We start from the raw sequence: 10,957 nt of genomic DNA on the forward strand, positions 1-10,957 counted from the left end.
GGGAGTGGTGCAGGAGAACATTAAATAGACAAGAGATAAGTGGTAACTTTGGTGAAGGATAAGACTGTACACAATACTGGGGAAACCAGCACAACTTGTACAAGGCAAGGTCATGGAAGTTCCATAGACATATCCAAACTCCCTGAAGGACTGAATTGCTGGGCAGAGGGCTGTGGGGACCATGGTCTCAGGGAACATCTAGCTCAATTGGCATAACACAGTTAATAAAGAAAATATTCTACTTTTTACCTTGGTGAGTAGTGTCTGGGGTCTTAAAAGCCTGTGAGCAGCCATCTAAGATACTCCACTGGTCTCACCCTTCAGGAGCAAGGGAGAATGAATAAAACAAGACAAAAGGGAAAGATTAGTCCAAAGAACTAATGGACCACAATAACCACGGCCCCACCAGACTGAGTCAATACAACTAGATGTTGCCCAGCTACCATCACCAACTGCTCTGACAGGGATCACAACAGAGCATCCTGGACAGAGATGGAGAAAAATGTAGAACAAAATTCTAACTCACAAAAGACTAGACTCTCTGGCCTAACAGAGAATGGAGAAACCCTGAAAGTATGGCCTCCGGACACCCTTTTAGCTCAGTAATGAACTCATCCCCGAGGTTCACCCTTCAGCCAAAGATCAGACAGGCGCATAAAACAAAACAAGATTAATGGGGCACAACAGCCCAGAGACAAGTCCTAGAAGGCAGGAGGGGACAGGAAAGCTGGTAATAGAAAACCCAAGGTCGAGAAGGGGGAGTGTTGAAATGTCATGGGGTTGTTAACCAGTGTCATAAAACAATATGTGTACTGTTTAATGAGAAACTATTTGTTCTGTAAACCTTCATCTAAAGTACAATAAGAAAAGAAAAAAAAAGAAGTTGCTTTAAATATTGATCTGAGAGCTTTCAAAGTGGTATATATTTGTACTGCTAAAGATAAACAGGCTGGTAAAAATCTTCAATTTCTTCATCTTTGGCCTTAGTGGTTGGTGCGTAAATTTGAATAGTAGTCGTGTTAACTGGTTTTTGTGGTAGGTGTACGGATATTATCCTATCACTGACAACATTGTACTTCAGGATAGATCTTGAAATGTTCTTTTTGACAATGAATGCATTGCCGTTCATCTACAAGTTGTCATTCCTGCCATAGTAGACCATATGATTGTACAATCCAAAATGGCCAATACCAGTCCATTTCAGCTCACTAATGCATAGAATATCAATGTCTATGCATTCCATTTCATTTTTGACTATTTCCAATTTTCCTAGATTCATACTTTGTACATCGTGCTCGTGAGAAACCTGTACATAGGTCAAGAAGCAGTTGTTTGGACAGAACAAGGGGATACTGTGTGGTTTAAAGTCAGGAAAGATGTGTGTCAGGTTTGTACCCTTTCACCATACCTATACAATCTGTACACTGAGCAAATAATCCAAGAAGCTGGACTCTATGAAGAAGAACAAGGCAACAGAATTGGAGGAAGAATCATTAACAACCTGCGTTATGCAGGCGACACAACTTCGCTTGCTAAAAGTGAAGAGGACTTGAAGCACTCTCTGATGAAGATCAAAGACCACAGCCTTCAGTATGGATTACACCTCAACAAAAAGAAAACAAAAATCCTCATAACTGGACCAATAAGCAACACTATGAAAAACGGAGAAAAATATCAAAGTTGTCAAGGATTTCATTTTACTTGGATCAACAATCAACGCCCATGGAAGCAGCAGGCAAGAAACCAAAAGATGCATTGCACTGGGCAAATCTGCTGCAAAAGACCTCTTTAAAGTGTTGAAAGCAAAGGTGTCACGTTGAAGAGTAAGGCGCACCTCACCCAAGCCATGGTAATTTCAATTGCATCATATGCATGTGAAAGCTGGACAATGAATAAGGAAGATTGAAGAAGAATTGATGCCTTTGAATTGTGGTGTTGGTGAAGAATATTGAATATATCACGGACTGCCAAAAGAACAAAACAATCTGTCTTGGAAGAAATACAGCCAGGATGCTCCTTAGAAGCAAGAATGGTAAGACTACATCTTACATATTTTGGTCATGTTGTCAGGAGGGATCAGTCCCTGGAGAAGGACATCATGCTTGGTAAAGTAGAGGGTCTGTGAGAAACAGGAAGACCCTCAATGAGATGGATTGACACAATAGCTGCAACAATGGGCTCAAGCATAACAATGATTTTGAGCATGGCACAGGACCAGGCAGTGTTTCGTTCGGTAGTACATGGGGTCACTATGAGTCGGAACTGCCTTGAAGCTAACAACAACAACATATAGACGGAGACAGACAGACAAAGACAGAAACACAGAGATTTATCTCAAGGAAATGACTTATGCAGTTGTAGAGCCTGACAAGTCCCAAGTCCGTGGGTAGGCATCAGGCTAGAGACAGCTGACTCACTTAGCTGCAGGGTCTGACAAACTCAAGATCAGCAGGTCAGATGACAGTCAGCTTGTTCACAGGCTGTGGAGGCTGAGGAATCCCAAGATCAGCAGACAACACAGCAGGCCACTGGCTCAAGTACTAAGAACTGGAGGTCAGATGATGATAAACCAGATGCAGAATCCATAAGAAGCAAAAGCCAGCGAGCTTTGCCAGTTTCCCCCAAGGAAACTCCCTTTACAACTGATTGGCAGATCACATCAGATCACATCATGGAGGTGATTACACTATATGAAAAAATTGAGAATAACTACATCATTAGTTACCTGTCAAACTACTTCATTACATAACTGCCAAACCACTGAGAATCATGGCCCTGCCAAGTTGACACACAACCTTAACCATCACAGCTCATAGAACAAAGACTATCACCCATGAGTACTATGTTCCTTTTAAATAATCATCTATATGAGAAAAAAAGTTCAATATTTATTCTAACGCAAAGATGAGTTGATGGGGGGCCAGAGAAGCTAGATTAATGGAAACAGAACAACCAGAAAGGAGACAATGAGAATGCTGACACATTGTGAAAAATGTAGCCAATGACACTGAACAATATATATGGAAATTGTTAAAGAAAAGTCTAATTTACTGTGTAGATTTTCACCAAAAATACAAAAAAAAAAAAGACACACTATACATGGAACATAAAAAAAAGAAAGAAGAAAGAAATGAATAGAGAACTCAAAACTAGAGTCCAAAAAAACCCATTTCCATCAAGTCAGTCTGACTCATAGTGACTCAACAGGACAGAGTAGAACTGCTTCATAGGGTTTCTAAGGAGTGGCAGGTGGATTTGAACTGCCGAACTTTTGGTTAGCAGCCAAGTTCTTAACTACTGCATCACCAGGGCTCCAAAACTAGAGTAGTAAGTGGAATTTAAGGCAAATTATCCACCAGAATATTGGAGATATTGTGTGTACTCACACACACATCTACAAGTTGAGGTCTCACTATGACACAAGATCATTGATTCAGATTGCAGACCGATGCTCATGGGGGCTAAAATTTGAGGTCTCTTGTAAAGAAAATGTCAGAATTCAGGAAGGGTTACAATGTTCTGAAGAGGGAGTTAAAATAAGTTAGCAGGAGATGAGCCATTAAGGCAAGCATGTTTACTTGGTAGTGTGTGGAAAATTGAGTTCATGAACTCGAATCATCTGCAGATATCAATTCAGAATTTGCATTATTCATGCAATGCAAAACCCTCAATTGAATTTTAATAACAAAAAATAAATATAATAAAATACCTGAATCCGGCATCAGTGAAACTCATAGGTACATAACAGAAGCAACCACAGAATTATGTAAAAGAGCATCTAGAAACCCCATGGAAAACAACCCCCAGTAAAGTTAACAATATAATGGAAAACTAAAACACACAAGAGGAAACTTACCACCATAGAAGAGAATCAGGAGACAGAAATTACAGACTCATTTTTTATAAAATAGATACAGGAAAACATTTTGAACACGACTAAAAAATATATTCAAACTTTTAAGAGGTAAAAGACAAGAACAGCTAACAAGAAAACATAACTGGCATATTTTATTTAAAAAGGCAATTCTATAAATAAATAGAGGAGTAAAACAGCTCAAGACCTCTAATGAGAAACTTAAATGATTCTGAAGACATTATTTAGAAAACTACACAGAAGTAAAGCAATGAAAATGTTAAAGAGAAGTTAAGCAACATGGAGGAGAAAATCAATAGATTTAGGGAATGTCCTAAAAAGATTTTGAGAAAGTGAAATGAGACCAACTAAGGACAAGATAACAGGAAAAAAGATAATGTCATAGATAGATATGCCTCTACAGAATGATAAAAATACAAAAAATCCTAAATGAAATTAGATATAGTGAAATTACAGAAAGCAAAACAAAAGTAAAATATGATAAATTAGCAGAGAGAAATTGATTACTCAAAGAAAAGAATAGTCAGACTGAGAGCAAACATTAGCAATAATAAGTCAAAGTCAGTGAAACACAATCTTCAAATTGCAGAGAAAATTAACTGTTAAGATATAATTCCAGGAAAGGCAGAACCAGATGGTTGCAGAAGAAGCTACATGCTCCTATTCCCCCACAATAAAACCACTAAAAGAACAAGTAGAGACTGATGGAATCAATGGTCTTAGAACTCTGGAAATCAGTCAAAGGGTCACAGCATCTAAGAGAATGCTAAATCAAGAAAAAGGTGGCATATATATGATAGATAAGCCTTGGTTTTCCACCTGGCTGTGTCCCAAAATCTCGCCAGCTCAGCATAGCCATCTTCACGTGGCTACAGTAGCCAGCACTCCCAGAGTGGGAGCCAGCACTCCAGAGAGCCAGCACTTCAAGCCTGGTGTTAAAGCACAGCAGCTGGAAGTCCCAGAGAGAGAGCCTAGAGTTGAAGTGTCAACAATCAGCACTCCAAGACAGGAAGTCTGATCTTTTTATAACAGTGGTGAAAATTAAGACTTTCAATAGTACTCTGTATAAGAGGAAATTGAGAAATCCACATATATGATCAGGGCAAGATGCACAAACATAGAAGACCCTATGTGTTCACCTCAAACTTATCCCTAGAATCAGTACAAGCTTGGAAAAGTGCAGAAGGAGGGCACCAGCGTAGAGTCAATTTGCAAAGACTGGAATATGTATTTTTGTTTGTTTTGTTTTGTATTGTCCCTGGCATTCAAGGAAATATCTGTCAAAACGCTAATAGAAGACAAGCTAAGAAACAGGAAAAACTGTCTATAGCGTCCACAAAGCTAGTGGTCACAAAAATAGTTAGGGGAAGTCACTAAATAAACAGAAGACTACAGTCTTAAACTATTTTAAAAATGAGGGGGCAACCATAGGGAAGGTGAAGAATCCGATTTCCAGAGTTACCACATTATAATAGTCAGATGTCTCCCCATCTCATCAAAAAATCACCACAGTTAAAAAGAAGTAGGAAAGGACAGGTCATAAAAAAGAACAAACTAAAGTGAACAAACTGAGGAAGCACAGATAATAGACTTACTAGACAAAGACTGTAAAACTACAGTATTAAATATGCTCAAAGAGCTAAAGCTAATTACAAAAAAGAACTAAAGAAAATCAGAAAAATTATACAGGAACGAAACAAAAATTTCAATAAAGAGATAGAAATTTTAAAACAGAAACAAACACATACCGAAGCTGAAAACAGCAATAACTGAAATGAGAAATTTAATGGAGGGGTTCAATAGCAGTTTGAGCTGGTGGAAGAAAGAATCAGTGAACTTGAAGACAGAGCAATTGAAATCATTGAACCTGAGGGGCAAAAAGAAAAAATAATGAACAAGAATGGACCGAGCTTAGAGGAATTGTAGGAAACCATCATGTGGATCAATATACAAATTATGGGAGTCCCAGAAAGACAAGAAAAACAGAAAGAGATAGAATATTTGAACAGATAATTCCTAAACTTCTAAATTTGATGAAATGTATGACTATACCTATCCAAAAAGTTCAATGAATTCAAAGTAGTATAAACTCACAGAGGCTAACAATATGACACATTATTACCAAACTCTCAAAAACCAAAGTTAGGGAACCCATCTAGAAAGCAGAAAGAGAGGAGTGAATCATTACATAAAAGGAATCTTCAATAAGATTAAGTGCTGATTTCTCCTCATAAACCAAGGAGGCCAGAAGGTAGTGGATGATATATTTGAAGTACTGAAAGTGCCAAGAATTCTATATCTGGCAAAATTGTCCTTCAAAAAATGAGGGCAAAATTAAGACATTCCTAGATAAACTAAAGCTGAAGGAGTTTGTTACTACACAACTTGCCCTGTAAGAAATGCTTAAGGGCTTCTTTCAGGTAAAATGAAAGGACAGTAGACAGTAACTTGGAAACATATGAAGAAGAAAAGATCTCCAATAAAGGTAATTTCATAAGTAAATATAATGGTTAGTTTTGTTAGTGAGGTAAGGCTACTTTTTATATGTCCTGCATGATTAAAAAGACAAATGTATCAAAAATAATTAGATAGCATAGATATAATGAACAAATTCTTAGAAACCATAAACCGCCTAAATTGATTCAAGAAGAAATAGAAAATATCAACACCTATAATAAGTGAAAAGATTGAATCAGTTATCAAAAACTTCCTAACATAGAAATGTGCAGGATGACATGACCTCACTGGTGGGTTATTCCAAATATAAAAGAAGAATTAATACCAGTCCTGCTCATACCCTTCCAAAAATAGAATAGGAGGGAACACTTCCTAACTCATTCTATAAGGCCAGCATTATCCTGATTTTAAAAAGCCAGATAAAGACACCACAAGGAAAGAAAACTACAGACCAATATTCTTTATGAAAATACATGCAAAAATCCTCAAAAAATGCTAGCAAACCAAGCCCAAAATCATATTAAAAGGATTACATACCATGACTATGTGATAATACCCCAGGAATGAAAAGATGGATCAACATAAGAGAACAAATCAATGTAATAAACCACAAGAGTAGAATTAAGAAAAAGAACCATATAATCATCTTGATTGGCACAGAAATAGCATTTGACAAAATCCAACACCCTTTCATGATAAAAGTACTCAGCAAACTAGGAATAGAAGGGAAATTCCTCAATATGATAAAGAGCATTTATCAAAAACCCATAGCTAACATCATACTCAATGGTGAAAGACTGAAAGCTTTCCCCCTAAGATCAAGAACAAGACAAAATTGCACACTTTCACCGCTGTTATTCTATATTGAACTGGGCATTCTAGCCAGAGAAATTAGGCAAGAAAAACAAAAAATGCATCCAAATAAGAAAGGAAGAAGTATAACAATCTTAATTCGGAGATGACATGATCCTTATATAGAAAATCGCAAAGATTCCACAATAAAACTATTAGAGATAATAAACTAGTTTAGCAAAGTGGCCAGATACAAGAACACCACACAAAATTCTGCTGTGTTTCTATACATTAGCAATGAACATTCTGAAAAGGAAATAAAGAAATCAATCCCATCTATAATAGCACCTATCAGCCAAAACAATCTTGATAAAGAACAAAGTAAGATAATTCATAATTTCCAATTTCAAAATGTACTACAATAATCAAAAAGTTTGGTACTGGTATACAGATAGAAATATAGACTAATGGAATGGAATTGAGAAACAAACTCATACATACATCTTTGGTCAATTGATTTTTGATAAGGATACTTTGTCCATTCAATGGGGAAAGAATAGTCTTCTTAATGAATAGTGCTAGGACTACTGGGTCTACAATGAAAATAATGAAGTTGGACCCATTCATCACACCATACATGAAAATTAATTCAACATAGATCAATGATCCAAATATAAGAACTAAAACCATGAAATTCTTAGAAGAAAACATAAGCGTAATGCTTCAGGACCTAGATTTTGATAATGGATTCTTAGATATGACACCAAAAGCACAAGCAACTAATGACGAAGTAGATAAAATGGACTTCATTAAAATGAAGAACTTTTATGCATCAAAACACTGCACCAAGAAAGTGAAGAGACAACCTACAGAATGGGAGAAAATATTTGATAACCATATATCTGATACTGGTTTATTATCATCCAGAATATATAAAGAACTTCAACAACTCAACAACAAAAAGACAACCCAATTAAAAATAAGCAAAGGATTTGCATAGACATTTTACAAAGAATATATACAAATGGCCAACAAACAAATGAAAAATATTCTCAATATCATTAGTAATTTTTATGGAAATACAAATCAAAACCACAATGGCATATCACTTTACACCCACTAGGATGTCTATTATCAGAAAAACGGAAAACAGTAAGTATTGGTAAGGATATGGAGAAATTGAAACCCTCATCTTTTATTCGTAAGATTATAAAATGGTGCAACCACTGTGGAAAACAATTTGGTGTTTCCTCAAAAAGTTAAACATAGAATTACTATATGACCCATCAATACCACTCTTAGGTATATACTCAAAAGAATTGAAAGTGGGGACTCAAACAGCTATCTGTACACCAATCTCCATTGCAAGATTATGCACACTAGCCATTATGGTGGAAACAACCTTAGTATCTATCAACAGAAGAATGGATAAGAAAAGTGGTACATAAATACAATGGAATATTATTCAGCCATAAAGAGAAATGAAGTTCTGATACATGCTACCACTTAGATGAACCTTGAAAACATTACGTTGAGTGAAATGTCAGACACAAAAGAACAAATACTGTATGGTCCTTGTCTTAGGCTGTCTAGAGAAGCAAAACCAGTAAAGGGTATAAATATATACAGAGAGAGGTTTATCTCAAGGAAATGGCTCACGCGTTGTAGAGGCTGGAACATCCCACATCCGTGGGTCAGGATAGAGGCAGGCTTCTCCTGATTCACATAGCTGCAGGGGCTGGCAAACCCAAGGTTGGCAGGTTAGAGAGCAGGGCTCTTGGTCACAGGCTGCAAAGAGCCTCGAATCCCAGGATTGGCAGGCAAGACCACAGGTAAGCTGCTAGCTCAAGTCTCAAGAACTGGAGGTCAGATGAACAGGAGCCGGGTGCAGGATTCCAGAGCGAGCAAAAGCCCACAAGCCTTGCAAGAATGCCGGCTTCTATTTGATGCAGGCCACATGTCCAAGGAAACTCCCTTTCAACTGATTGGCTACTCACAGCAGATCCTATCATGAGGGTGATCACATATCAAATCTCAACAGGGAAGTGATCACATTACATGATTGCCAAAACACTGAGAATCATGGCCCAGCCAAGTGGACACATGATCTTAACCATCACAGTCCTACTTATATGAAATATCTAGAATTGGGAAATGCATACAGACAAAAGTTTTATTAGTGGTTACCAGGGTCTGGGGGAAGGAGGAATGGGAATTAATGCTTCAAGTGTACTTAGTTTCTGTTATGATGATGAAATATGTTTGGAATTGAACAGTGGTGATGGTTGCACAACATGGTGACTGTAATAAATGTCACTGAATTGTACACTTAATAATGATTAAAATGGCAAATGTTTTGTTATATGTAATTTACCACAAGAAAATATTCTTTTAAATTTAAACATAATTATATGCAAGAAAGACTCAGGTTCATATACAAAAGTGAATATTTGAAAAGCCACAGAGTGTCAACAAAGTGATAGTTTTTGGTTTTGGCTGGTACTAAAAAATGTCATGTTAATTCAGAGAAAGCAACAGTTTTGGGATAACATGAAACAAAGTGTTAAGTGTATAATATTCTGACACGATGGTTATAATTTATGTCAAGGCATTTTACTATGTTTTAGAAAATTGATTGGAGGTTTTGAGATGATTTGTTACTGATTATCATTTTTCTCATTTAAAATAATGGATAGTAGGATCCTAGATTGTGTTTTCAGTAACCATATCTGACTTTCAGAAATGGATTACTGATATTAAGCAGGCATTGCCTATATATTACTCAGACCTACTACTGGTGTATAGTAAGTCCATCAAGGATGAAATAATTGTTTTAAAATAGGTTCTTTATAGTTGTATAGTATTCCATTATGTGTATGTACTGTAGTATATCTAACATTTTCTTATATTTCTACCGATTTATTATTCTGTAATTTTAGACGCATATGGTATTAAATGTTCAGGGATAAACCTTCATAAACAAGTGTTCGCAATGACACACATTCATCTCCAGTTAGAAAATGGTGATGAGGTTCTCTCAGGATGTTCCTTTTTAAAAAAAATTTTTTTTATTCTGCTTTAGGCGAAAGTTTACAACTCAAGCTAATTTCTCATAAAAAATGTATACGCTTATTGTTTTGTGACATTAGTTGCAATCCCCACAATGTGGCAGCACACTCTGCCTTTCCAACTTGGTTTCCCTGTGTCCATTCAACCAGTTCCTGCCCCTTCCTGCCTTCTCATCCTGTCTCTGGACAGGAGCCACCCATTTGGTCTCGTGTATCTGATTAAACTAAGAAGCACACTCCTCATTATCTTGTTGTTGTTGTTTTACAGTCCTGTCTAATCTTTGTCTGAAGAGTGGACTTCAGGAATGGTTTCAGTTCTGGGTTAACAGAGCATCTCGGGGTCATAGTTTCAGGGATTCCTCCAGACTCTGTCAGACCATTAAGTTTGGTGTTTTTTACATTAATTTGAATTCTGCTCCACATTTTTCTCCTGTGCTGTCTGGGACTCTCTGCTGTGTTCCCTGTAAGGGCGGTCGTTGGTGGTAGACGAGCACCATCTAGTTCTTCTGGTTTCAGGCTAGTGGAGTCCCTGGTTTATGTGGTCTTTTAGTCTCTTGGACTAATATTTTCCTAGTGTCTTTGCTTTTCTTCATTCTCCTTTGCTCCAAGTGGGATGGGACCAACTGCTGCATCTTAGGTGGCCTCCAACCAGCTTATAAGACCCTAGGCGCCACTCACCAAAGTGGAATGCAGAACATTTTCACAAACTTTCTTATACCAATTGACCTAGAAGTCCCAAAAAAATATGATCCCCAGGCTGCTACTC

This window comes from Trichechus manatus, unplaced genomic scaffold, assembly GCF_000243295.1.
Source record: "Trichechus manatus latirostris isolate Lorelei unplaced genomic scaffold, TriManLat1.0 scaffold00349, whole genome shotgun sequence".
Classification (NCBI taxonomy): Eukaryota; Metazoa; Chordata; class Mammalia; order Sirenia; family Trichechidae; genus Trichechus; species Trichechus manatus.